This window comes from Anser anser (assembly GCF_964211835.1).
Source record: "Anser anser genome assembly, chromosome: 5".
NCBI lineage: Eukaryota > Metazoa > Chordata > Aves > Anseriformes > Anatidae > Anser > Anser anser.
The window spans coordinates 4,035,447-4,062,238 of NC_139725.1; the positions used below are offsets into that span (position 1 = coordinate 4,035,447).

The 26,792-nt window shown below is 43.5% G+C and overlaps 1 protein-coding gene across 24 annotated transcripts in view; it reads left to right on the forward strand.

Annotated features, from left to right (window-relative positions):
• The window catches only part of LOC310899705 (uncharacterized protein), a 221,537-nt gene that overhangs the window by 109,069 nt on the left and 85,676 nt on the right, over positions 1–26,792 (forward strand). For 2 of the 24 annotated variants that reach the window (XR_014584573.1, XR_014584576.1), the window contains exon 5: positions 19,859–20,006. The exons of 19 other annotated variants lie outside the window; for them this stretch is intronic. The gene's annotated coding sequence lies outside the window, so the exon portion shown is untranslated. Of the gene's footprint in view, positions 1–19,858; positions 20,007–22,613; positions 22,704–24,519; positions 24,645–26,792 lie in introns of those variants that run through there. 3 more of the 24 variants (XR_014584574.1, XR_014584577.1, XR_014584578.1) reach the window with 2 other exon arrangements.

Sequence of the window (26,792 nt, forward strand, 5' to 3'; positions counted from 1 at the left end):
ACATAGCCCATTCCATCGAGATATAGCCATCCTTAGCCAAGCAGACTGGAGTATAAGACAGGGAGCAGGACCTCTGTTTTTTCCGTAAGCATGACAAGTTTTGACATTTCTTTATCCACCAGGATCTACGTCACTCCAACTCATTTTTTCTTATAGATATAGGGCTTTTATTCCTAATGGGAATATAATGAGTATTGTTTAGCCAAACAACCTAATTAATAAAGATTTTTAGAACTGGGGAAATAACCAAATAGATGGGGGGAAATTTTATCTCGTACCCATATTAAAAATGGGTAGCCATAAATGCCTTAAAATGAATACCTGAAAATATTTTATACTGTTGTAGTTACACTTTTTATGGTAGTTATCATTGCCATTATTGTATTAAAAATATCATTTTGTTTTGATATAAGTAGGAACAGACGTGACATTAAATTGACATTAAGATTGAAATTAACTGCCTACTGTATGTCCTTTATGTTCTGTCTGCCTTTACCCTCTAGAGAAACATAAAGAGTTGGAAATCTTATTTGCCTTTCCTAGTCTATCAATGTACAGGACACACAATTAATACTGAGGTCAATAATACAATCTGCTGTTTCCTGGGAGTTAAGATCCAAGAATCATCCACACACAAGCCTCAGCCAAGTATTTTCAGTCTATGGCATCCAAAATAAGACAGAAGTTGATGAATACTGCCCTCTTCAATATAGCACCATCCATGGGCAGGAGGGTGCATATAATTACATATATGTATATACATATATCTTTAGAGATCTGAAGTAGCTCATAAAGTTCCAGCTGAGCTGGGAAGCTGCTGAATTTCATTAAATATTGACTGGAATAGAAGAGAAGTAGAAGTGGACTTCTGTTTTGCAGTAGTTTCATAACATAATCCTTCAGGAAAGAGTCCATGCAGATAAAGGGCTTGGTTTCATTGTAAAATCGGGAGGATTGTGGTGTTCTATATGTGGAAATACCTGGGCTTTAACAAACATTATGACAAAATATCACACCTTGCTTTGGGATAAAGGGCAAGTAATTAGAAGCTGCCATTATTTGAGCAACACAGTCATGTACTGTAGCAATTTCAAGGCTGGGTAATGGGATAAAGAGTAGATTTTGAAAAATATCTGTTTGTGGAGACTCTAGAAAAGTTGAGAAATGGTAGAAAAGAAAGATAATCTCAAAAATAAGAGTAAAGATGCTACAGTTATCACTAAATGTTTTTAAAATATACAAAGAGAAAAGGGATAACTATACTTATTTCACCTCCCTTACTGCATGCTTACCTATACAGAAGCCCAATCATCTGTTTTCTGCCTTTGAAATGATGTATTGATTGCGTTAAGCATGCTTACAGTGCACCTAGCCACTCTGTATACTCTTACTTCTGGAATATTCTTCTTGGAAAGATGGGAAAATGGAACTTTTGGAACAAAATGCTTTCCTGGCTCCTTAGTTGTCTGCCTGATGGATATAAGCAACAATGGCACCCCTTGGAAACATCCATATCAAATGGCACCTGCAAGGTTTTCACACGTCCCTGTCTTGCTCCACATCCCAAAGTCCTGGCCTCCTGCTGGGGAGAAAGTGGGAGCCAGAAGTTTGTTGAAATGATGCCATTATGTGAAATAGTACAGTGGTGATAAGTTAGCAAATTCAGACCATTTTTTATCAATATTTTTCCAGCCAGCTTTTATTGGCTCTTTCTCATGTGCAACTTCATTGAAGGCAGTACTCAGTTCATGCTACGGTTACAGTTATTCACTAGAACCCGTCTTTCTTCTCCAACTTCTACATAAGCATCTACTTCACAGCTGTTTAGCTAAGTGATTATAGTTTGAAGTTTACAAGAGTGCATGAGGGGGAGGCACTGTATCTCTGTCTATGCTGAAAAGTCCTGCATGAGCTGTTCTTATGTTAATAGGTTTATTCAGGTTCTCAAGTAAGGTTAGGTGGATTCTGACTCTACTTCTCTGAACTGAGCAGCAAGTTTCTTAGTTGGAGCATAAGAACTTGCCCATGTCTCATGTCACTGAGATGCACTCAGTAGCTGCCTGAAGAGCAGTAACAGATTTCCAGAAGGGATTTTTTTTAGGGTTGGAAGGCGGGTGACAGCAATTTGCTATTATGGATTGTAGATCTTCACTGTCCATCAGTGTGTGAGGCATTGCAAAGGTGTGTGATAACTAATAATGTCTAACACAATTTTTATCAGAGCCAGGAAAGAAAGGAATTGGCATTTGGCTTAATGAACCACTTACTTCTCTGAAAATACAATTTGTTTCACTGCATATCAGTCCTTTCAGGACCACTGTTAGCCAAACAGATAATCAGTTTGTTACTGTAGACAATGCTGGTGCTTGAAATCCTCAGGCTGTGTGTATTGATAGTTGTTACTTTTTAATGGTTGGGCCAGTTGACGACTTGTATAATTTTTCAGTTTCTAAATTAGCACAGTCTGAGCCAGTCTCGGATAGTTTAATGGACAAGTAAGTAGAGGCAAAAGCCCTGTTGCTACTCCCTCATGTTGCTTTTAGACCCATTTATACAAGGTTAGGATTGATTATGAATCAGATGATTTTTTTAGTAATTTTAAGTTCAAGTGCAGGAAACAATGAGTAGCCAACAGACCTAGCAGTTTGCTCAGCAAAGGGCCATGAGGATGATTAAGACTCTGCAGTGGTGCAAAATGACAGGACAAGAAGCAACGTGCACAACCAGAAATACAGGAAAATCCATTTTCACATAAGCAGGAACTTTTGTACTGTGAGGGTGATCAAACACACTAGCACAAGTTGCCCAGAGAGCTTGTTGAGTCTCCGTCCTTGGAGATACTTAAAACCTGACTGGACACAGCGCTGGCTAATGTGCTGTAGTTGGCTCGGCTTTGAGCAGGGCGGAGCAGACTGCTCTGTCTCCAGAGGTGCCTTCCAACCTCCTCTGTTCTGTGACTGTTTCCTATCAAAGGCCAGATTTCTGGAGTGTGCTTCGGTACTAACTGACGCCAACTGGAGTCTTTGCATCAGCTTCAGTGAACGTGGTTGAGGTCAAGCATAAGAGGAAAAAGGAGCAGTATTAATGGAGATAAAAAGCGACATGAGATCCAGAATGTGTTTTCGAACTGGATCTGGAAGCAGAAGAACCAGAGCAGGTACCACTACAAGCAAATAAATAGCTGCTGGAAAGATATATGCAAAAGGCCTAGGAGATATCAATAGAAAAGCCAAAGGGGAGCAGTGCTAACATTTCTGCTCGCCGTGCACCTCTGTTGTAACAGAAGGGCTGGATTCTAGGTCTCTTCAATTTCCTTGGCCTCCTGGGACTCTTCAATACCAGCTTCTGTGCTAAACAGCACTTTTACTTTGCAGCTGATCAAGTACAAGATTTTTTTTAAAAAGTGGGTAGTTTAAATGAATTTCCTGGGCAACAGCTCTGTCTGATAGTATGCTTTAAATAGTTGCTAGATTTTCAATCCAGTCTCCATTTAAGTTCTTAAATTACAGTTTATACAAAAACGGGAGTTGAAGTTCTTATTTTATGTAAATGCTACACTTTATTCAACAAAACAGCTGAATGTATTTAACACTAACTACATGTCTGGCTGTAGACACACTTTAAAATTGAGGACAGCAAATTTTGACCTAGCACTAAAGTCTAGTCACAGTTGCTAAGCATTTTTTTGAGGACAGAGATTGTCTTAAACATTTCTCAGAGCTTCTAGGGGACCTAGTGGGTATTGGTGTTCATTTGTTTCTTAGTCATGAATATGCTTGTGAATATGCGGGTGGCTTTACAAATTTTCTTCTCCTTACGTAATGAGATTTATGCTACTTGATTACAGAAATGTGCAAGTCAGTGGTCCATCCTCTAAATAGTTTTGGTTTCTGAGCGTGGATGATGAGAGCATGGAAAATGGGTCGGTGTATGGGTATGGATTTCTACTCTTGGGCAGGTGTGCTACTTAGATCTGCCTATGAAAGTGGAAATCGTTCGTCTCTGTTTATGGAGAGTTTATGAATCATGTGCAACAGTATTAATTATTTTCTCATAAAGGTGCTTCTGATAGAGTTATATTTCACTGGGGCACCAGGAAGTGTGAATTACTGTTCTTTAAGAAAAGTTGAACGGCTTGGAGAGTATGTAGATGGGATGGTAATTCAGCTTGTTGAATGATTTCGGGAGTGAAATGAGTCAACCAAATGCAGAACCGAAATGGCAGTCAGCACATGCAAATTCTCTGCCTTGCTCTGCTGCCAACCTGGGACTAATAATAAGATATCTGCTGTAAGCTTATGAGCTGAGAATTAGAGGCAACGATGTCAATGGTTATGAACTGTTGACATGATATGGCAGTGGAAATGGCTGAAATGGCTCTTGGATGCACATGATGAAGTCTTGCTGGTAGAGATGAAGAAGGTATTGAATCACCTTGTAAGGCATGCAGCAACCGTACAGTTGTGGTTGCCCATGTTTAAGGACTACTTGGGTATGGAAGAGATGCAGAGAGGCAGTGAAGATGACAATAGAAATGGAGAGCCTAACGGTAAAGAGGACACCATACACCTTGTCTTGTTTAGCTCTGCAGAACAAAAGCTTGGAGGAAGACAGTATTTTTTGTAAAGTGCTGAGGGCAGACACTGGGAGTTGATAAGAGCAGTTTAAATTAGGGGTCAGTGCTGGCTCAGGAATGAATAGGTATGAACTGAACATGGAGATAATGGTCTGTAAATAAGGAGATCTTTAATCATCAGAACAGCCTTAGTGAGAGTGATTGGCACAAATGACCAAAATAATTTTAAGATGGAACAGGCAGATCTGACAAAGGGATTCTGCGATGCCCTTTGCTATGGAAGGGGGAAGGCGATTCCCTTACCTGTGAGCTCACTGGCAGTCCTGGATTCTTATATCCTGGGCCGTTGGGTGCGTTTCCTCTGAAATTTGGTCTTTACGCTTTGTTCCAAACTGGTGGTCTCTTGCTACCATCCGTCACCTGCATCAGGACTAAACGGTGCCTTACGCTGTGAAACATAGAATGTGTGATTTGAAAGTTAATGCACTATTTGTTCAGTGTATTTGCATTTTTGTGCTTGATGCTAGCGGAAGGTACAGCCCTAGATTCTTCCTCTGTGGGCTATGATTCACCTTCATTATAAATATTTCACATCAGCCTCATGTTTAATGATGCTGTTGGAAGGAGGAACATCTGGATTCTTCTACCAGGTGCTGTAGCTGGATCTTATGAGCTGTATGCATTGCTTTTACTGTCTATATTAAAAATTAAAACAGGGAAAATATGCCTAAATTCTTCTGAACAGCCAATCTTGAAATTACTATATTAGATTATTGTGTAATTCCCACTACTGTAGTATTTGAATAATGCCCTACAATATTCATTTGTGCCTAGAGGACCTGATGTACTGAAGAGATAAATGATATGCTCAAGGTTATACAAGAAGCCTGAGGTGGAAGAAAGCCTGACTGTGTCTCTGGGCATCTCTGGCTAGTGCTGTGGCTACTGGGCTTGATCCCACTCACTGGTCCTTTGACTCTTCTTATGGAATCATCTATAGTCTTGATTCTTGAGGAAGTTTCTCAGTTACAGAACAGGCCATTCATTTGATAGTTTTCATACATCCAGAAGACGTGGCCTCCTGTCTAACTGTGCTTTTTCTGTTCTTCATACTGATCCCTGGTTCCTGTATTCAAGTACCGTGCTATGAACAACGTGCTATCTGCCGTTGAAATATTTATGCGTGCTGTTTGCAGTGTTTTGTCTTCCCTCAGTATTCCTGTGGACCTTCTGATCAGTGAATATATTGAGTATTCACAGAAACGGAGAGCACAGAGGTGATGCAGGGCTTGGTGCTAGCCTGCTGGGTGAATTTTGACTAACAGCATCATTTACTTGGATGGATATTTGTGGGAAGAATTATACCGAGATATCCTCCAAGCTCCATCCGTATTGATATCAGAATTACTTTCTGAAATGAGGTAACTAGAGGCCAATATAAAACTTGTATGTCAAGAAAGTTAAAATTCCTTCTGCGTCTTCTGAGATCGGTTTTTACGTTGTTCAAAACTAGTTTTAAATAACTGAAAATATATTTACTGGTATCTAAATGTCTCATTAAAAAACATTAAAAGTCTGCTGCTGATGATCTCATTTTCTGGAGTTTTATATGGTTAAACTACGGATGATCTAGACTTTTCCCTTTACCCTGTAAAATTGATGCTAATTTTGTGTGGTAGAGACTGAACACAGGCAGAGTGCTTTGCATGGGGTGTTGAGAACCACTGGAGAAATCCAGCTCATTACAGTTGTGATGAACTGAGGGGATGGTAATGAGACAGTGGTGGGTTTATTATGTTAGCATTAGTTTGCTGGTGCAGTCTGCTCATAGTAGGTGTAGTTCAAATCCTTTAACAGAAAACAAAGTCTTTTAAACCCTGCGCTTTCAGCAATTCATTTAACAAGGAGTGCTTTGAAATTAGTCCTTGGATATCGTGTCTTCAATTTACGTCCTCGGTGCAGTTAGCACTTAATATATCCCTTTCAGAAGCAGATTGTCACTGCAAAGTGTCTGTACACATTCTATCTAATTCATCCACAGAGGTCCCACTGCATTTCAATTGTGTCTTTTCTATTGCTTTTAGGAGCAAAGCTTGGGGTGCTGCACATTCTTGCCACCTTTTTCCACTTCACTGAAATCTTTCACTTGATTTAAAAAACCCTACACAACTAAATTGATTCAGTAAATCCCTTTTTCATGTACAGTAAGTGGTTTGGTGTAAGGCACAAAAATCTTTCTACTTTTACACTTCCTTTCATTTCATACAATTGTCCTTAGAAAAGTAAGTCTATAAATGAGGAAAAAAAAATACAAAGTGTAGCCAAGTTAGAAGGAAAAAGTTTTAACTAGCTTTTTTGTCAAGCTTCAAACAATGCTTTCTCTGATTCTGACTTTCTCTTTCTGGCCAGTGTCTGTTTACATTCATTCATCATTAACTATACGTATTTATCAGGGTTTGCAGCCATCGCTGGCCTATTTGATACTTCTCTTTTTAAACGAAAACACCCTTAGAAATTGATACCGTAGCCAAAATGGTATTCATAAAAAATTTAAGAAAGAGCTCTCAGCGTTAAAAAAGAAAAAAAAATTTTTTTGAAGGAGCTGAAAAGAAAAAGGTCTTGGAATTACAAGCAGTTAGACTTGGGTTTTTGCGTAATGACTCCTGGTATCCCACTGTGAGAAGACTTTCCCCAGCTTCTCGTCTGCATTCTTCCTCGTTCCCTGCGGGAGAATGAGTTGGATTTGTCTGCCATATTCACAGCAATCGAGGTGATCCAGGTTGAAAGAAAATCAATAAGATGTGTCCATTTATGCCTCACAAAGGAAGAAAGGTCTAAAGAACAGACATGGGACGTGATTCAAGCACTAGAGACTTAATAAGACTTCTACTTGTGTTTGAAGGGGATGGTAATTTATATTTTACTTTGAACTTTTTTTTTATGCTTCATAACTATTGGGATTCGGGCTGACATGGGAAGCAAGGAAAAGAAGGTTTGATGCTGTCTTAGAAGACCTAACCCATTTGGGAAGGCCATGCTCAAAAGTTCAAAAAATTTTGTTTTAGAAAAGATTAAAGAGACATCATATCATCATACTGATTTATCGCTATTGATAAAACTGGTTTAAAGTATTTTGGATTGGGGTACAATAAAAAAAGTCTTTCTTTCTTCGAGAACAGCTGCAAGTTTCTCATTATTGGCTGTCTTTTCTGTGTGTTTGATATCATTTTGCTTAGAAATAGAGGAGCAGTCATAATAGATACCCTGGTGCCACTTGAAGCTTTGTCAGGGCAGCTCCCCAAAAGTGGTTGTTGTTCTGCTTGATGTCTGTCATGTTCGCCATCAGGGTCCTGCTGTCCCAAGGGTGTACTCTGTCAGCCCTCAGCAAAAATGCTGGCTCTGCTTTAGCGTAGGTTGTTTTTTCAAGCCATTCTTGTGGTGTACTTTTGCAAGTGAGATGTAAGCATGCTCTTATTCAGCAGGAATTTGGACCTGAGGAAGTTTAAGAAACAAAACCCAAAAAAACTTAAAATAAACCAAGACAGGCTGCAGGCTTGGGTCTAGTTATTGCAATCTTCTTGTCATAAAAGACAAAAACAAGCAGCCCTTCTTACCAAAGGAGTAAATGGCCTCAAAAATTATGTTTCAGCAAGCCATGAAATGAGCGCTTGCTGATCAATGAGGTAGTACGATAGCATGGGGGATGAGGAAATATTCTTTCTGAATAGACCCCAGATGGAACGTCTGAAATGGCGGTGGTGTACCTGAGGAAAGGGAATCCATGCTCTGAAATCTCACTGTTCTTGCTCAGTAGCTCTTTAAGAAAGGTTCAATTATAACAGATCCTTCCAGGAAGTAAATTGTGCTTAATGCTTTATTCAGGATAAAGTTGAAGGTGTAAAGAGGATAGAGACAGATTTAGAGCACACTTTAAAGGTATGCAGAGGTTTATCGTTATTAAAACCACCATTTGTTCCAAATCAGCCCCTTTTCACTGAATTTTTGGCAGATTTTTGCAGTTTCATCTAAGTTTGAGTCTTTTCAAAATAAATTGCAGAGTGAGTTTGAGAAGCATTCAGACTATTAATGGATTTTTTTAGGGCTTAATTGGTATCAAACAAGATTTTAGTGAACACTGCCAAGTGTGCCCATTGCATTGTTAAATGAGCAAAGCTAGCATTTAACTGAGATTGACTTACACCGCTGTCCTTCACGTTCAAGAACTGTACTTAAGTGGGGTGAGATCAGAATATCAAAGCAGTCCGTGCAATGTGCAGTCACATTTTTTTTTTTATTCAAGTTTCCTTTGTATTCGTTGTGGAATGACCACTATTAAAGCAATTAATAATAATAATAATTAAAAAAGACATGCTAAAAAAGCAATCGCACTACACTGCAGGAAAAGCAACATGGGCCGTGCTGTATTGCCTGGGAAGAAAATGTAAAAATAATCCCAGCAAACTGGAAAGGGATTGGTTGGAGCAGCTGAATGGCCTGCCACACTGCGTGGGATTTTGCAGTTTATAGTCAGCCCCTTTGCCTCAGAGGATCTAAGTGTTTTAGTATCTCATCTGCATAACAAAGGAGGTACCGACTGGCGTTGCCTACCCGAGACTGCCCAAGTCTGCGAGGGCTGCGCGGTGCAGGAGGGGCGCGGAGAGCAGGGGCTGCTCTGCGAGGCTGCCCACCAGCGAGCGCCATGCCTGGCACCGGGCTTCCCCGGCCACCCAGCGCCGGCGGGCTGGTGCCCAGCGGTTGCCTCTCTGGGCTGTTCCAAAGAAACACGAGCAGTCGTTCTGCTGCTGAAGAGTCCCGCCAGAGAGGACCTAGTTTCTTGGCACCTCACTTGTTCTCAGGGGCCGAAGTGGAAGCCACCATGACAGTACGTGGGAGCCTGAGGGCGTTTCTGCCCGGTCCTTTCCAGAGCTCTTGGCAAAAGAGCTGTAGAGCTGCTAGACCACCCTGGTTACTGTGCTGCTGTTCTTCCTTCCTCCTGCAGCTCTGCTCCACTTCCAAGTTCTTCTTTAGAAAGAGTTTCCTAACTTGTGGTTTAATTAAGTAACTGAAGAAGCTTGGTGATTAGGGGTCTGCACGTTCTCCACTTCTGTAAGCTGTTAACAGGTAGACGAAATCTCAGCAATCCCATATGTAATGTGTGCGCGCACTTTTGTGTGCGTGTGCTTCAGCAGCACTCCCGAAATGGCCTTGCATAGGGAAGGGGATCGGTATCACTGTTTTGGCATTCATTCGTCCCCCCAGTCCCACTGTGTGCACACATGCTGTGTGTGTGTGTGTGTGCATGCGTGCCTGCAAGCACAGGATGTCTTCCGCAGCCCCTAAAGAGAGGTCACAAATGCCTCTGGAGCATCAGGTACTTTTCTGCGACAAGGAGTTTGCCACGCTGAGGTCCTGGCCCACTGACAGAGCTCCCCACTGCTGCCACAAACACAAGCAGGAAAAATATTCATAGAACTGGGCGCTTGAAGAAGAGTAGGCTCACGTGCTTCCCTGGCAGTTTTAGCTGAGACTGGAAGTTAACCCTGGCTCCCCAAGGAAACCATTACATCTCCATGTAGTATCCACCAAGGAAGGCCATTGTAGGACTGTGTGTTGGTAGTGATCCCTGACTCTTTGGTTCATTCTGGCGAAGATTTTAAAGGAAAATGAAATGGTTGAGGTTTAATGATGTGTTTCTTGCTTTGGTGCAGCGTTTCTGCCTCAAAGTGGCAAAAGCTTTACTGAATAATGGGATGTATATTAAAACAAAGAAATCAAAAAAGGCAAAAAAACCATACGCTTCAACTCCCCAAAACTTCAAGTAACTGAGCACAGTTCTCCTTTACAGAAGAACTGTGAGAATTATTTTTTCTTTTTGTCAAAAAGAAACTCTCATTGGAATGCAAATTTTGATTTTGATTATCTGTCACGGCCTGCTTTGAAGTTTTTCAGACAAAAATAAATATCTCCATAACAGAGAGGATTATAGTAGTCTTGTTTAGAATCATCTGACTAAGAGTGGCTTCTAATCTCAGAATATATAAGGTTTTATTGAGGCCACCGAGACTTTGAAAGAGCTTGACTCTTTTCTGTTTTGTAAGTTTTCTGTAAATGGTTTAATAAGATTTTTATTTCAGCCAAAAAAAAAAAAAAGGAAAAAAAAAAACACCAAAAACAATGAGGACTAAAACATTTCCATCAACCATATTGTTGAAGAAATATAAAAGACATATAATTCAATTTAAATAAATCTGTAGCTAGGTTATATCATCCTTATCTCAGTAAAAAGTATTTTCTCTTACAATCCTAAATAAATATATAAATATCTGTGACTTGGCTTTGAAGGCTTCGCTTGGATAAATCAGGTTTTGGCAGCTCTGTAATTCATGAAACAATACCTCTAGCTCTACTGGAATGGGAGTGGGATGTTTCAAGCTTTATGATTCTGTTCAATTCTGGAGCGTTAATGGGGCTATTTGTAAAGAAAGAAATATAATGAGTTATCACAAAACACAGCAAGAACTCTAGAAAGGGGCAGCCTCCCATCCATCACCCATTCTAGCGTATTCACAAAAGAACAGGGCAAGAAATCTTGTGAGGACGATGGGGAATTTAGCTTTTACTCTAACCTGACTTTCACAAATTGTGATGGGCCTGGAACATTATTTTCTTTATAAAATGACCCCAACCCGATCCTAAATTCAAAGTGGGAGTGTGGGAAACACAGACCGTGGAGGGCTTTTTTTCCCTACTTTCTTCTATATTATGCTTTGAGAAGATGCTACCTTAATTAAGATTTATTTATGAAATAAAAGTAGTAGATCATTTTTATCTGATATAGAGGCTAATTCGGGATGCCGACATTGCCATATTTCTATAGCACCCTCTTGCAGGGCTATAAGTAAAGTTACCTGTCGTTTCCATTCTGTTCTCCTCTATTTTGGAAGTTTATGACTAAACCTTGAAAAGTTCTTATGGGTTCACACTTTGACATATGAGGTGGGAACCTGAGAACAATTTTTATTTTAAACATTAAAAAAAAAAAAAAAGCAAAACCACACTGAGCTGTTTTTGTGGGTTTTTTTGTTTGTTTGTTTTTAATGTTGAAGCAGCACAAAAAGAACCAAAACTTTAAGTGGAGTATGTTGTGATGTAGCTTTAGTCCTGTCCTCTCACATCACACTCAGAATCCCTAACGAAGCCCAAAGACAGTTTTTAGTGAATATGGTTTTTAAGAAGGACTGAAGGTTTTGCCCCAAAGTTGATGAGATAATTAATGTATTTCATAGCGCAGTCCAGAGATGGTGAAACAGCTCAGAGTAATGAAATGAAATATGCATACCAAAACAAAGGGCACAGCAGGAAATAGTTTAAAGTACACGATAACCAATTTTCACATTATAAGCTTTTACATCTCTCCTTCCATATTTCCCATGATAAGAGGGCCTGTTGCTTATTAGAAAGGAAATTGAGATGTCGCTAGCTGTGGAGGAGTGGATCCTCAGGCAGCGTAAATCAGTCTAGCAGCACTGCAGTCAGTCTCACCGGCTGCGGATCTGACTCGGGATCCATTCAGCACAACAGATCATTTTTAATCTGAGATCATTTTTAATCTGCAACCGTGCAGTTTTACTCTTCAAACTTTCTGCATTTTGAAACCTGGAAGGCTAAGGGGGCTTTTTGGAGCTACACCAGATAGAAACCACAGTTGTGCACACTAATGGCAGAAGCTTTAGGAAGAGCACAGGGACCATCCCATCGCTCCTGATACTCAGGGGGTGATGCTGGAGTGGGCTGCGTCCCAAAGACCCTATTGCTATACTCTGCTTTCCTTAGGGCCATTTCCCTCAGCAGTGTAATTCCGATGCCTAGGCATATCTGCCTTGGTACCATCTGGCAGATATTGGCAAAGGAACAAAGACTCGATGTTTCTCTCAGCTCGCCTGTGGGAGAGACTGTCTTCGTTATGTACAAGGAGATACAGGAGGAGGAAACCGCGTTTGCAACTGAAGTGTTTTTTCATCTGAACATGGTAAAAACTTGCCAATTTCATACACAGACCACGTTATTACCTATGTGCACCAAGCCCTTTACAAGAAATGAACCTCAAACCTTATACTGCATCCTTCTCCATATGAGATTCACTATGCTGGTTCCTCTTCTCCTCCCTGCCTCACTAGTTTTTCCCCAACTTAAACCAGGAGGCAAAGAGAATCATTCAACCTCTTATAGCATGACAAATATATCTTGAAGAATTTTAACTTTTAAATAAAGAACACATGAGACTTGACCCTCTGTGAGGTATCTGAATGGTGCACTTCTGACTTATCTTAGGTGTCCTCCCAGGGTGTACAGGGCCTTTTTCCTTCCTTTTTCTGTCTGTAACAGTGAGGGACAAACTAGAGCAAAACTTCTCCTGCGACTCCACTGCTTCCAGGACAATGCTGAGGCTTTTGCTGCCTGGGGTGTGATTAGGTGGCGTGCCCATTGATCTCCTGTCTCACAGAATTTCCGCAGATCTACAGTCCTGGCCAATATATTTTTCAGTGATGTGTCCCTTGTGTTTTCCAACGAGAGAATTATTTCAAACTTGGGCTTTATGGGATTATGCTCTCTACAGTATATAGGTATATCAAGGTGTACATGAGAAATGACTTGCATGCCTTGACTCTTTAACCATCCCCTGAACACTAATGAAAATAGGCTCAGCTGTCATTCATCAAGTACTTGGCTCCACAGAAGTAAGAGGAATTCACACACAAACGTGAAAGGTTATGGCAAAGTGTTCAGCATGCTGCATCATTTTGAGACAGCCATTTCACCATGTGCCATAAGGCCAAAACCACGATATATGCAAATGTGAAACACTTGATTTCATGGTATCATGAAGCAGGACTAGACAGGCTGGTGCACTTGGCCTGTAGAGTTGGTGGCACTACAGTGCCCTGAACAAGGTTGTTTGGAACTGTTTTCTGCAGAAGGATATAACCTGCCTTCCACGGCTATCGAGGTCTTTGGCTCTGGATGGGGAAGACAAGACTTAAATGGATTCATCCTTCCTTAGAACAGCAAGCTGAAACCTCTGCTTCCTTCTCACTAATGCCAAGAGTTTACAGTTTGCACAACTGTAAAGTTATGCATGTTTTCAGTCTGTCAAGTATTGAACTCAGTGCAGCTCGTGCTACTAGTCTTCACGCAGCATCTGCAAAGAATTTTCTTTTTCCTTCAAGGAAATGCTTGAAGAACATTTAGTTGCTAGTGGCCATCACCATATTATTTACCTTCCAGCTTTCTCTCCCCAGCTAAACAATGTATGCTGCAGTATTTTTGCAGTTTTGCTACTGATGTAACTGGTGCAGTACTGATGCAGTACTGATGCAGTACTGATGTACTGCTCAGTATAACCACCTGTGAGGCTCTTAAATGAGCCAGTTCAGGGGCTCTTGTCCACAGCATCTCATCGACCATTTTCCCCATCAAGGCATAAGGGGAGAAAGATCCTATTTCTGTACAGACTTGGAAGGAATCCAGAACAATACTGGATCTCTCCTGTGTCAGAGGAAATGCTGTTGACTCTTGTTTGCTAGCAACCAACCTTTTAATTGTAGATTTATACAAACCTAAAAGGCTTCTAGCTGCGGTGGCAAAAAAGCAAGGCCATATGCTGAGCCACCTGGTTGTATGGAGGAGCTGCATGTAAAGCCCCATGGCCAATGAAAGGAGATTGTTCAGGTGGCTTTGAGGAGGAGGCAGGCAGGATTGCTTTATACATTATACATTTCTCAGGCAGAGGAAGCATATTAAGCCTACTGAAGGAGAGATTTCTAAGTCAAAGTTTTATCAGTCACTTATATATACGGTGCAACCTCCTTCCTTCTTGCCTTTGGGGGAAAAATGTTTTCTTCTTTTGCAAGTTTTGAGATACTTTCAGAGCCCCACAGAAACCATGTGGGACGAGAAAGGATTTGGATGCAGTTAGAAATATTGCAGTATAAACACTGAATATAGAGGATGTTCCTCTCCCATTGATTTATGAGGACTAAAATATAACTTCTGGCTGCAGCCAACATTTTGAGGCAATTATATAGTACAGGGGGAATAAGAATGTGCCCTAGGTCTTTGCCCAAATGCTAAGGAATTGAAGCTGCTTAGAGATGCTGTGTAGGAGTTCAGTCCAAATTGTTTATTTTTTTTCCTGTCAGACTTTGACTGTCAGGGTTTTGAATCTGGTCTTTGTTGTAGCCCTTATGTTGTCTTTGCGCAGATCACAGTAACACTCCCAAAGCCAACTCGAACAGCCCTTTGAGGAATATCCTGCTGTTCGGTGCTTTTCCAAGCAACGTAAAGCTACTGAAATGGCTTTTTGTTCCCCCACTGTTCCTTGTCTCATGCCTGTTTCCCCTCCCACAGCATGATAGTTGATATGAATGGACGTGTGTGTAGAAGTGTTTCTGATAAGGTGCGGGCGGCTCAGGCTGCGCTCTGATCTCACCTGCACAGAGCAGCACTTGGGGCTTGGACACTGCTCCGCTTCCCGAGGGGCGACGGGAGTCCTGAGACGTGCTGAAGCTCCTGAGGCTGACGGTGTTTCTTCTTCTTCCCTGATGTGCCCCAGGCTCAGACATCACATCTACACCAAGGCCTTGCCACCTCATTCATGGTTCAGTGGGGCCTGGGCCATGGGCAGTTTGCAGTGTTGGAGGATCGCTCTGACTGTGCCTCCCGTGGCAGGAAGGTGCCACCAGCTTCCTCGTGGCTTGGCAGAGAGGTGGTGGCTCCACTCAGCCCTTAGAGGAAGAAGGTCAGCTAGAAAAAGTCTGGTCTGGGTGCAATAGGGAAGCAAATCCATCTGTCTGAGTAGTCTTAGGGGTGGGGGGCCTGCCAGTGTCAGCCAAATTCTTGGCATGGGGCTGGTGTCGCCAAGAGCTGTGCTCTCAGAAGGGCTGTGTGTTGTTGCTAGGAGGACAGAGGGGAGAGGAGAGCTGAGCGGGCTCCTGTGTGAGTGCTTCCCTAGCGTCTATGGGTTTAGCTTTTGCTGACTGAGGCCCTCAGAGTACTTAGCATAAGTAAAGTTTTCAAAAGCATGAGTAATTTAGGAGATTAAAAGGTATTTTCAAAAGTGACGTCTTTTCAAAGTGCCTAATTTCCAGTGATTTTCAATGAGGTCTGGGGGGATCTTAAGTCATCGGGCTGCTTTGGTGAATAGCCCTGTTGACTGCAGTGTGATGCATCATCGGCTGGTACCCTGCCGATGTCAGAGGTCAACGCCGAGTGACTCGGAAGGACACAAACCCCTGTCAGCAGGCAATGGCAGGGAACTTCTTCCTGTCCCTTCCTGCAGGTGGTCCTGAGGCCATAGAGCTCCTCTGGGTTTCTGGGAGAATTACCTGGGGATACAGCAGGAGGAGGTCAGGCAGGCTCCTTTTTGAAACGTCTGTTTTCTTCAGGTTTTAGTGAAAGGTTTTATGTCAAGTATTGCTCTGACCAATTTGCCACGTTTTTCTGCTTTTCTTATTTTGTTTCATTCATTCCTTTGTTCTGGTTTGCAGACAGGGTCTCTATTTTTATTAACTTATATAGGTATAATATAACATACAAAAACCCTCTCAGCATACAAATTGTGGGTTTCTTATGTGTATCTTTGGTGTCTAAAACAGTCATGCAAAGCACTGAGTTAAATACCTTGCTGAATTGTAGGCTCACAGGGGGAGAGATGCACATGCTTAGGAGGAAGGGCTCAGCATTTGCATTTGGATGCATGTCTTAGGGCTTCCGAGCTCTTTAGACTCTTGAGTGGAGCAACTCCAAAGTTCAAAGCAGTGTGATTTTTGGTAGGTTTTTCTTTTTTTTTTCTTTTTTTTTTTCTAAGGCTGCTTCTTCAGGGCATAAAATATTCTGCCCTCAGTGCATGTACATAACTCTCATTGGCCTTAAAAGAAGTTACATGCCTACATCAAAGGAAGGATTTACCCCATAATGATTCATCGTGAGCCTGACAGGCAAACACAACAGTGGAGAGCTCACAAGTCAAAGCTCCTGAGCTAGGGGGATGGCAGAGTTCAGATCTCCGCTGATCAGCCACATTGCAGCTCTGATTTTCAGCAGTTTCTAATTTTTGTAATTGTTTAAGTATAGGAGGGATCAAACCACGTGTTCCCCATCTGGCAGGAGAAACGGCAGGAATGAAGCAAAGGAGGTAGCCCGGTAACATCTCACTCGGGAGGTAAATCAGGGTCAGCTCAAATGGTGATGCTTTTTTTCCTGGAAAGGGGATCTCCTTATCCCTGGTGTTAGGCTGGAGACACAGAGCTGTGATATTCTAAAGCAAATCAGAAATACCTTTTTATTAAACGTGATTGCAGAAAGTCCTGGGAAGGAATGTGTTAATGACTGGTGATTGAATGCAGTGGTTTGCAAGCTCTAAGCAGCTTTAGTGTCTCCTACCACAGCCCTGATTTAAAATTCATAAATGCTAATCCTCCATAATTTACGGTTTAAAAAGCAGCCCCACTCACAGGCCCTGTGGCTACAGCTCTGTCAGAGTAATTATGCCGCCAAGCTGAAATTGGACTACTAACTGAGATATTAAACAGGGTAGGAAATCCTCTTCCCTGGCAGCCTACCCAATTATTCCAAATAAGCAAACAGATTAGTGAGTAATTTTCCAGTTAAATCTGGTGATTGGTGCCAGAATTGTATGTTAAATATTCAGAAGTAAATAGATTAAAGATGAAATGTCCCCTTTTCTCAAGCTTAATTTAGTGTGTATATTAAAACTTTTTAGGGGGAAAAAATCTTCATTGAAGTGCAATACGCTCACTTTGAAAACAGAACCTTTCCCAGCTTGTTTGCACTTGGGGCACTGCCGTTCATTAGCCGGGGCACGTCGTGCTGAGGGAACCTTGTGCCGCATTAGACACAGTATCGGTCCCGCTGTTCCTTTATCCCGCACCTCGCAGGAGCCCTCCTGGGTGGCAGCGCCGTGCCACCGCCCGGGACCCTCGGGGCCAGCTCTGCAGGAGAGGCGAGGGCAGCCGGGCGCTGCTCCTTCTGTGTTGGCAGGAGAGGAGGCATGCGACAGCCAGCTCCAGGGGTCGTGGTGGTGGTCCGGGTGGTGGGACTTGTGCAAGGTGCTAGTAACGGTGGGCATTTCGTCTTCCTTCTGGTTCTTGGAGGTGGGGGAGTGTCTTTTGTTCCTAAACTCAATCTGAATTTCCACAGACCTGCACAGAGGTCACGTTCTGCCTCTCCATATCGTCCCTATGATGCAGTACTTGACTGAGACCCAAAAGAGAGGGAAGAGGAGGGGCAAAAGGAAAGAAGAGATGGTCTGAACGCACAGCGTGACAGCTTCTGTGCACAGGGGTGAGCAGCTGGGAGGAAAGCCGCACTTGAGGAACCGGGATGGTTTTAGCTCCTGATGGAATTTACTTTTAAGTTATTCCAAGGATCCTAAATATTATAGACAATAGTTTATTCCATTTCTAGTGTTTTCTCCTGGCACTAAAAGCTTCTTCTGCTAGAGAAGCGTACAACCTTCTTATTTGAAAAGTGAAGTGCTGTGAGTGGTGCCTGCTTGGAGGGAGGTTTGGGTACAGTAGCCCTGGGGCTTGGTATTGCGAATCGCCTCCGGAAAGGCAGAGCTCTGGCCTCTGCTTCAGGAAGGAGAGTAGCTGGAGCAGGGTAAGGAGGTGAGTGCTATGGGGCTGAGGAGCATTGCTCTGTCACCCCCTACCCAAGTATTCCTGTGCTAGCCATCGTTCTCGTCTCTGTCACTGGGGCAGGAGAGGGGCAGAGGGGCTTGGGGACCTTCGGTCCCGGTTACGGCTTGCTCTGTTGGGCAGGTGAGAGGAGCAGCTCCTTCCTCAGTTTAATATTGTTGGTGCTGTGGGTCGTGATATTCTCTGGCTTCTAAGAGTTGTTAAAAACAAGCACGCCAGCCCTGTCTGCCTTAGGATACACAAGCTGTGTGATCTCTGTGCTTACTGAGAAAGGCCAGGTCTTGGTGATGGAGTGGTGGTGACAAGACAAAGCCCCCAACTCAAATAACTTGTTCATGAAAAGGTCTGCGGCGGTCTGCAACCTGAAGGAGGGTTTGGATCAGCCCCCTCACACTCCTGGGCACAGTGTGCCAAAGGAGGTAGAAAATCCCTAGCCGTGGGCCTGCAGATTGGCTTTTCTACTGGGAAGCCTGAGAGCTGCAAGTAGCTCCTGCCGAACGCATGCCTAGAACGGATTAGCGCCACTCCAGCATGTCCCAGAGGCTTTCTTTTCTGCTGCATCCTCCCTGGAGAGGCTTTTTCACCTCAGCCCTCTGCTAGAATGTGCCTTAAAGGCATCATCGAGCTCATAAAAATTAAGTGGTGTGCAATCGTTAAAAACAAAACCAAACAAAAAGACCCTAACTAAATTTTGTTCAATAAATTCTCTAGAATCAATTCAGTTATGTTTTTATTACTGTCAGAGCTCACAGCATAGTTTCCCTTTCTGTGTTTCACAAGGCTGCAGGGGCTTTTGTATGTGTTTTTTTTCCTTCACCCCACTACATGTGACGACATTTTGGTTTTGTGTAGCGAGGTGTTAAAGCAGAAACCACAGCTGTATATTTTTTAACTCGTGAAGGTCCTTCAGATCAAATCCAAAGGCTTCCCTGTTTCAAACTGGATGAGGAAGGATCAAGGGTGAGTTATGCTGCTGAGGACAGCCCTGGGGATGTCAGTTAGTTACACAGCATAATAAGTACAATTATGCCAATTTCTGCCTGTCTGATAAGTTCACCCAGTAGGGCTAAAGATGCATTTTCTTGCTCCTCCTTGATGGTAGTGATGGCAGAATGGGAGGATTTGTGGCATCCTGTCTGCACAGATCTTCAGCACACCCTCTTGCTGCTGTAACCAGGTGGCCCAGCACATTTCAAAGGATGTCACCTTCTCTGTCTTGAAGGAGAGTTGTGAGTCTTGTGGCTTCAAAGTACTCCAAATGTCAGCTCATTCCAGGTATCTCATGTCTCCTCTCTGCTGCCCTGTCCCTGTGACCCAGGGACTTTACGTCTTTTCTGAACGTGACAGAAGTCACTTCAAGGATGTCGTTGTCACACAGGTTTGTCAGTTGGGCGCTTCTTAGCAGAAGCCATTTGAGTCTCCTGGGCGGTGAAATAAAGTGTTTTCAGTTGGTTCCTGATACTTTCCATTTGAAATCTTCTCTATACGTATACTGTTTCCAACTTTTCTGTTAAGCCTTTGTGGTCAGCCAGGGCTTTATGTACTTTTGGTTAATCTTTCTAAGGTTGTGAAGGGCCATCACATGGGATCTAGCAAGTAAGCAGACATGAAGCAGAGGTGGACACAAAAGCCGATGTCTGGAGTAGGCCAGAGGTCCATTCACCTGCTGCAGCTTGTATTCCTGGCTCTGGGAGTGGCTGTTTCTGAAGACTGTAAGTACACTGGATTTATCCGACTGGTTTTGCCCATCTTATTCGGCTCCCACTTGGTGACTGAAGAATCAGTGACTAGTTCCTGGTTTTGTTTGTTGTTGATATCCAAAAACACAGTGGCCGTTACCAATGAATTATCACTAGTAAAAATACTGTGATAATATTTGAGTACATTCTTAGAGCTGTTTATATACCATCCCTCTTAAAAAAATGGAAATCTCTCTCATACACAATGATATCCTGCTACAGTGAGTTCCAAGGGTTAATTATATGTTTTGCTCAAAGCTACTTCTCTAATAGGGTCTTTGGGATGAAGGTTGCTGACCCTTTTAAGGCAGTGTAGAAAAGTGAACTAAAGCAAACAGCAAAACAACTCACTGAGGCTGTTACCGTGCGGGTGACTATTTGTCTCTCTCATTTCCTTTTCATCAGGGCAGCCTTACCAAAAAGACAGGCTCCCTCTAAGAAGGTGACCAGACAGTCTTTGCTGGCATCTGTGCTGCCAGAGAGATTAAGGCAACAGTTTCCTTGCCCTTTTCCCAGAGCATCAGTTTTTTGGCTTTGATTAAAGGCCATGCCGAGGGCGCTGCTCCCCACCACTGGGCACCCCTCTGGCATCCCTGCAGGGCTCAGCTGCCCTCTTCCTCTATCCAGCACAGCCCTTTTCTTGCTTCAGTTTGTCAGCGAGCCACGCTTTATTCTCATGTCCAACAGGCTTTCTCAGGAGCACCATTTGTTTTATTTCTCGTGTAACTGAAGAAAGGGCGGCTTGATGCCCAAGGTTTTTGTCAGCCAAAAGACGGGTGTTTTCCCCGTTACCTTCTGAGTTTTGGAGGTAGCTGGGAGTCAGACCAGGGCTTTCTGTTCCCAGGTATGCCCACAAATGCATCTTCTCTTTGCTGTGTTTTAAATGGGAATGTAAATAGAAATTATTTTGGAAACCTGGAACAGAATGCCGTGAACAAGAAGAGTTCCTTAAAGGGATAAAAAGCATGTAATTCAATCTGTGTTTATAACATTTAATCTTAAAAACCTGCAATCTTATGTATTTTATGTATCTCTTTCCCTTGAGGAAAGCAGATAAGGGCATCTAGTGCTTCAGCAGCTCGTGCCAGTTAAAATGAACCTAAAATGGAAAACAGACTTTTAAATAAAGTACAACTGGCCAGGACCTGCTCTCATTAGCTAAGATGTGCCGGTGGCACTGTGCGTGTTTTACGGGGACCTTGCTGGAGCCGGGATCAGCAAGGGCTGCCAGCCTGGTGATCTTACCTGGATGCCAGGAGCTCAGACCTCCTGGGCAGGTGGTGCATGTCAGAGTGTGATTTTTCAGCCCTTGCACCGGTTCTGTGGTTATAATAGGAAGAGAAAAAAGGCTTCTTGAACAGCTTTCCTGAGCACATGGCCAGGCATGGCCAGGCCCTCTGTTGCTAACATGGTGTAAAAGATTGCTCAAGAGATTAGCTAATGTTTGTCACACGGAAGAGACCAGGCTTGTACTTCTTCTTGAAACAGTCCTCTGAAGCACTGTTGTGCACAAAGGCTGATGAGGACAGGCACCAGGCTCGTGCATCTTATGTTGGAGACACGGCACCATCCACCTAGAAAATGAAAGCAAGAAAATCTGGTGGGCCTGAATTACCACAGAAGATTTATAAGGGGAGATGCTATCTCTCAAGTAACTGGGTCCCAGACCATTTAGGGCATCACAGACTTCAATCAGTGCCTTGAAATGTATTTATAAGCAAATAGAGCCAGGAGTGTTTTGTGCTATTAGGCCAGTTCAGCAGATCACTTATGCATCACTTAACACATGCTAAGTCCACTGCACCCAAGGCAAACTATGGATATGATAAAGTCTTTGTCCACAGAGTGTTCCCCTCTGGATAATGGAGCATCACCTTATTGCTACGGGTGATTTTGCATCTGCCTCTATCAATGAAAAAATTGGTAGTAGAGCAGTTGTGCTTTACCTGTATTGTCTGTATGATTGGTTTGCTCAGTGCATAAATCTTAAGTGATAGAATTTTGTAATACACAGTATAACAATTGGTGAGTGTCGTACATTTATTTTCACAATTGAGGGAGTGACCCATAACTCACATCCATCACAGGATATGAAAGCGCAGCTCACTGTAATATAGCGAGCAAGGGAATCATTCATACGCGGGATGTTATTCACTTCAACCTTTCCCCTTTCTTGAACATAGTCAGGATCTATATGGCTATTTCTGCATGCTCTGCCTGCTGGCATAGATGTATTGTGGCGTCACAAAAACTGGAAGGGGAAGAAATGAGATAGGAACAGAAAGGGGAGTGGGTAAACGTTGTCTGAGCTGATAGAAATTTAAGTGGTCAGGCTTGTCAAGGAGAAGGAAAACTGCAGGGCTGGAGACCGACTGAGATTAGAACTGACTTTTGGAGAAATGGGAGCTGAGGTAATACCTTCCAGTTCAAAAGCCGTGGGTGATGGCACAGGGCGAGCATGGGAGAACTGGAAATTAAATCAGTAAATAAAATGGAAATGTATTTGATGTAGGGAGCATCAAAGCATGCCTCATCATTTTAATTGTGCTCTGGTTCCTCTGTCATTATTCCCAATTTTAGTGCTGTGCTTTTCAATGGTACCTCTGTCCGGTAGCAATTTCTGTGAAAAATCTCCTTAACAAAATGGTCATGGCAGCTGGGGAGAGACATGAGTTTGGGAAATCCGTCGGCACTCAGCACCTACCTGCTTCCACCAGGCTTGAGGACCCACTGTGTACTCTGCAGAAAGTAACTGTCTTTTCCTCTGTGCTGTGTGGGTAGTGAAATTAGCTCTGATTAGTTGTGTACTGAACACCGAGCTACCTAGAAAGACTGTGACTGGGCGCTTCTTTGCTAGAAACCATGCACAGCAAGCTGAACCCTGTCCCAAATATCTGAACGAGCAGGAGAGGCAGAAGAGGAGGAACGGTTATTTCCCAGGTGGAACAATTTCAGATTTGCCAAGGGACGTGCGAGAATCCTGTGTCAGAAGGAAGAAATGAGTCTGGATCTCCTGAAACCCAATTTAGCAGTGTAGCTGTAAGATGCACTTCCTCCGTGCTTGCGTCTGGCCACAGCAGGGTTGTCACTCCGTGGGTTGTGCTGCCTTGGGTGGGTGGCTTGGGAGGTCCCCTGGGAGACGGAGGAGGTGGCCATGGGAATGGGGAGCACCAACTGGAAAGACAAAGTTTCTCGGCAGCCCAGTAGAGAGCTGCTGGCTTGATTTTAAGCGTGTAATCAGTCTGCAACTCCTGTCAGGGTCTGGTAGGTTTTAGTCTCTGCTCAGGCCCTAGCCTGTGGCATGTGTTCCAGGTAATGATCCGGCACTGCTCAGCGCGAGGGATCTCCTGTACCAAGGCCAGAGGAGGCAGCGCCCAGGCACTTCTGCCCCCGGTGCTGAGGCAATCTCTTTTGCTCAAGACCGACTGCCTCTGCCGTGAGCGCAACCCTTTTGTCATCTGCACCGTGCTCCCCTTTGTCATTGCACCGCTGGACTCACATCCTTGAACTCAGAGCACAAAAAACCCCTCTGGTTTTTGAAGTGATGGTTTGTTTGTTTTTCCTCTTTGGTCGATGCCGGGATCAGTGATGTCAAGTTGTTCTATTTGCTTTGACAGGAAAATGTTTTCAGAGTTCATTAGGATGGCATCAATTCTAGCATTTGGCACACAAACATTTGATGACCTTCATGTGTGGGAAGAAATATGTAGGCAAAACTTCCATTAGTTTGAAAAAATGCTTCCACTCAACACCGGTCAGATTCCTGAGCTGCCCGAGTTGTGATCGGCCGGGAGGCTGTGGGCATGGAGCCGCGCCCGGCGCTCCTGGGAGCCGGGCTGGGGTACCGCTGGGTCCGCGCCTCCGCCTCGCTGCCCGGCAGGTGCTGCCGCCGTCCTGCCCTACCCACACAGCATCCTAACGCTCGCCTGGTAGGTCGCCCCAGTGCGCTGATTTCATCTGGCAACTTCGGCCTCGTTTTCACCAGCTATAGGGCTCATTAGAAGAGCTGGGTTGACTCGCGTTGCTTGCAGCTGAATCTCTGGGCTTGTCCGCAGGAAAGGAGTGTGAGGCGCTGGCTTTCCTCTCCTCGCTGCTTCTGCCCTCCGGTGAAGGAGTCGCTGTCTCCAAAAGCAGAGGGGCAGGGAACGCTCCTGGCTTCCCATGGCCTCTGACAACGAGGGGCCAAGTATTAGGAAGAGCTTTCACAGCAGAGAAACCTGCTCAAAGGACGCTGGGCAGAGCCCACCAATGCACCCGCACTGACCGCTGCGCGGGCTGAGGACAGCCTGTGGTTGCCACCTGCCCGAGGGTAGCGAGGGCACGGCCAAAACCAGAGTGCGGCTGCTGGCCACCGCTTGGACTCGCCTTGCACTACAGCTGTGCAGCTGCCAAACCGGTCTGCTTTGCCCAGCGCCTGTCTCCAGCCCTTCCCTCTTTCCCATCTTAGCTCTTATTTACTTTTTTTTTTTTTTGTTTTCTTCCTTAGGATTCACCATGTTTTTATGTTTTGCTCTCATATCCTGTAATCAAGAGGAAGGCCCCGGTGTGGATAGAGGGGATTTGTACTCAGCCTTTGTTTGATGTTTGCTCGTTCCTAGTGGTGCTGCCTGGGTAAGGAAAGCCAAATGCTGCCCATATGTTGTAGTGCTCCCTTAAATTATAGAGGGCGAACATTTATGGCTGCTCTCACTGTTGCTCCGTCTCCGTCCCCTGCTAAATGATACGTTTTCACAGGCAATTACGGAGGTGTGGAGTCAGGACTGGTTTCTGAGGTGTGCCACTTAACGGCCTACATGTAAAAATGGGAGACGGGAGGAGGAGGATGGCAGAGGTTCAGTATCGTGCCTTGCTTAAGAGAATGTCCTTCAAGTGAGCAGAATTCTGCACCTTGTGAAAGTATGACTTTAATTTTGCCTTTCAAATATGAACTATGCAAGGCTGTCAACACATACTATGTTCCTCCTTGTCAGACCGTTTCACTTAGTCTGTCAGCTGTAAACAGCTTAAGAGGCATGTCATTCCAGCATTATTATAGCACTTTTAGATTTGCTTTTAGATTGGGTCTGTATCTGTTCTTGCAAAAGGTGTAGATACAGAGATGACACGGGTTATTTATTGTGTTACTGCAAAATGCTACTTGTGCTTTGTGGTAAGCGCAGAGTAACTCCATTTCAAATAATGGACACTGCCGAGTAATAGTCCTGTAGTACCGTGGTAATGCCAGGGCCATACTTGGTCTCGTCAGCTGTGTCACTAGAGCAGGGTACTTCACTGCCTGGGTATATGGCCTCACACTTCATGTGAAGTTTTATTTCCCAAGAGATCGGGCAAGCAAAATTAAGATGTATGGAGAAAGAGCTCTGATCAACAGACTCTGTACTTTCAGGTTTTCGAAAAGTTGCTTTACATATTCAAATAAACAGTGTTTAAGCTGTCGATGACAGCTTAACTACTTAATCCCAGAACATTTTGACAAGTGTTTTTCAACGTTTTGGTTTCTCAGGATTTTGACAAACCCCCAAAAAACACGGACTGATTTTATATGTCACATGTTTAATTTATTTGAGACGCATGTATTACTTTGCTAAAGCAATGAGGAGGGAGCTAAAGGACAGGGTGATGCACTCCATATTTATGATCATCAGCTTCTTCACCATGTCATTACAAGAGAAAAATGTTCAGAGATATGGAGTATGCAAAACAGCCAAACTTTTGTTGCCAGCCCATCTGGATTGTGATTTATACAAATTGTTGGTGCGATTTCTCGATGGCTGCACTAAAATCAGTAGAACTGAGCCCATTTTCACTGCAGGGAGTCCCAGCTGCCCCCCTTTCGCTTCCTTCTGCCGCGTGTTTGTTGTCCCCGCGTTCCCGGCTGCGCGGACACGTGGGGTGGCACAAAGGGGACGCTGCTGTCACCTGGGCTCTGAGCAGCGCTGAAGTAGAAAGGTAGATATTTTCTCACTAGAAATGAGTGAATTTCTGCCTCTGTGTATACCAAAGGATTGTCACTAGAAATAACATAAACATGTGAACAGATCCTCATTTTAACCCCAAACTCACATTTAGCCTGGACTTATAAAATAAAATATTTTTGAACTCTATTCTGGGGCTTCTCTTAGACATTCTCACATTTTGTCTTGCTTCTTTTTTCTCCTCCTGCATTAAAGCAGGAGAAGATTGGGCAGGGCATACCTTCCTGGGCCCTCAAGCAGTGGGGAAAATGCAGGGAGAGAATTGCTTTTGCAAAGCTGAATTAGATATTGAGAAACACAAAGACTTTCACTCAAAAAAACGTACATCTTTCATCATCATACCTCAAAACCTTTCAATATTAGCCAGTGTCTGTTTGTTGGTACTTCTGTCATCAGTACTTGATGTGCTAGCATATTAGGATAATTGAAATAACCTTGTTTGTCCTCATGAAAACTCAGGGCATCACCCCGCTTTTTCTATACCACTAGCATGCCCCTCAGCCTATTACGTGACAGAGTTATTTCCATCAATACTAAGCAGCACCCGCTCTTAATAATTTTTAACCTAGCTATTTTGTTTTAACTAGTTATTGATGTCAGGTTAGGACATCAGTGAAAATTAGTATTTTATCGTATTGCTGCAAAGGAAACTCCATACGTTCCAAATAAATATTTGAAACTTCAACTTACTCTGGGGTTAGGAGCTGCAACTTTCTTCTGACAGCTGATGATTAGTATCTTTCTGATGATTTGGGAGTTTTAGCAGCTACTCAGTACCTGACTA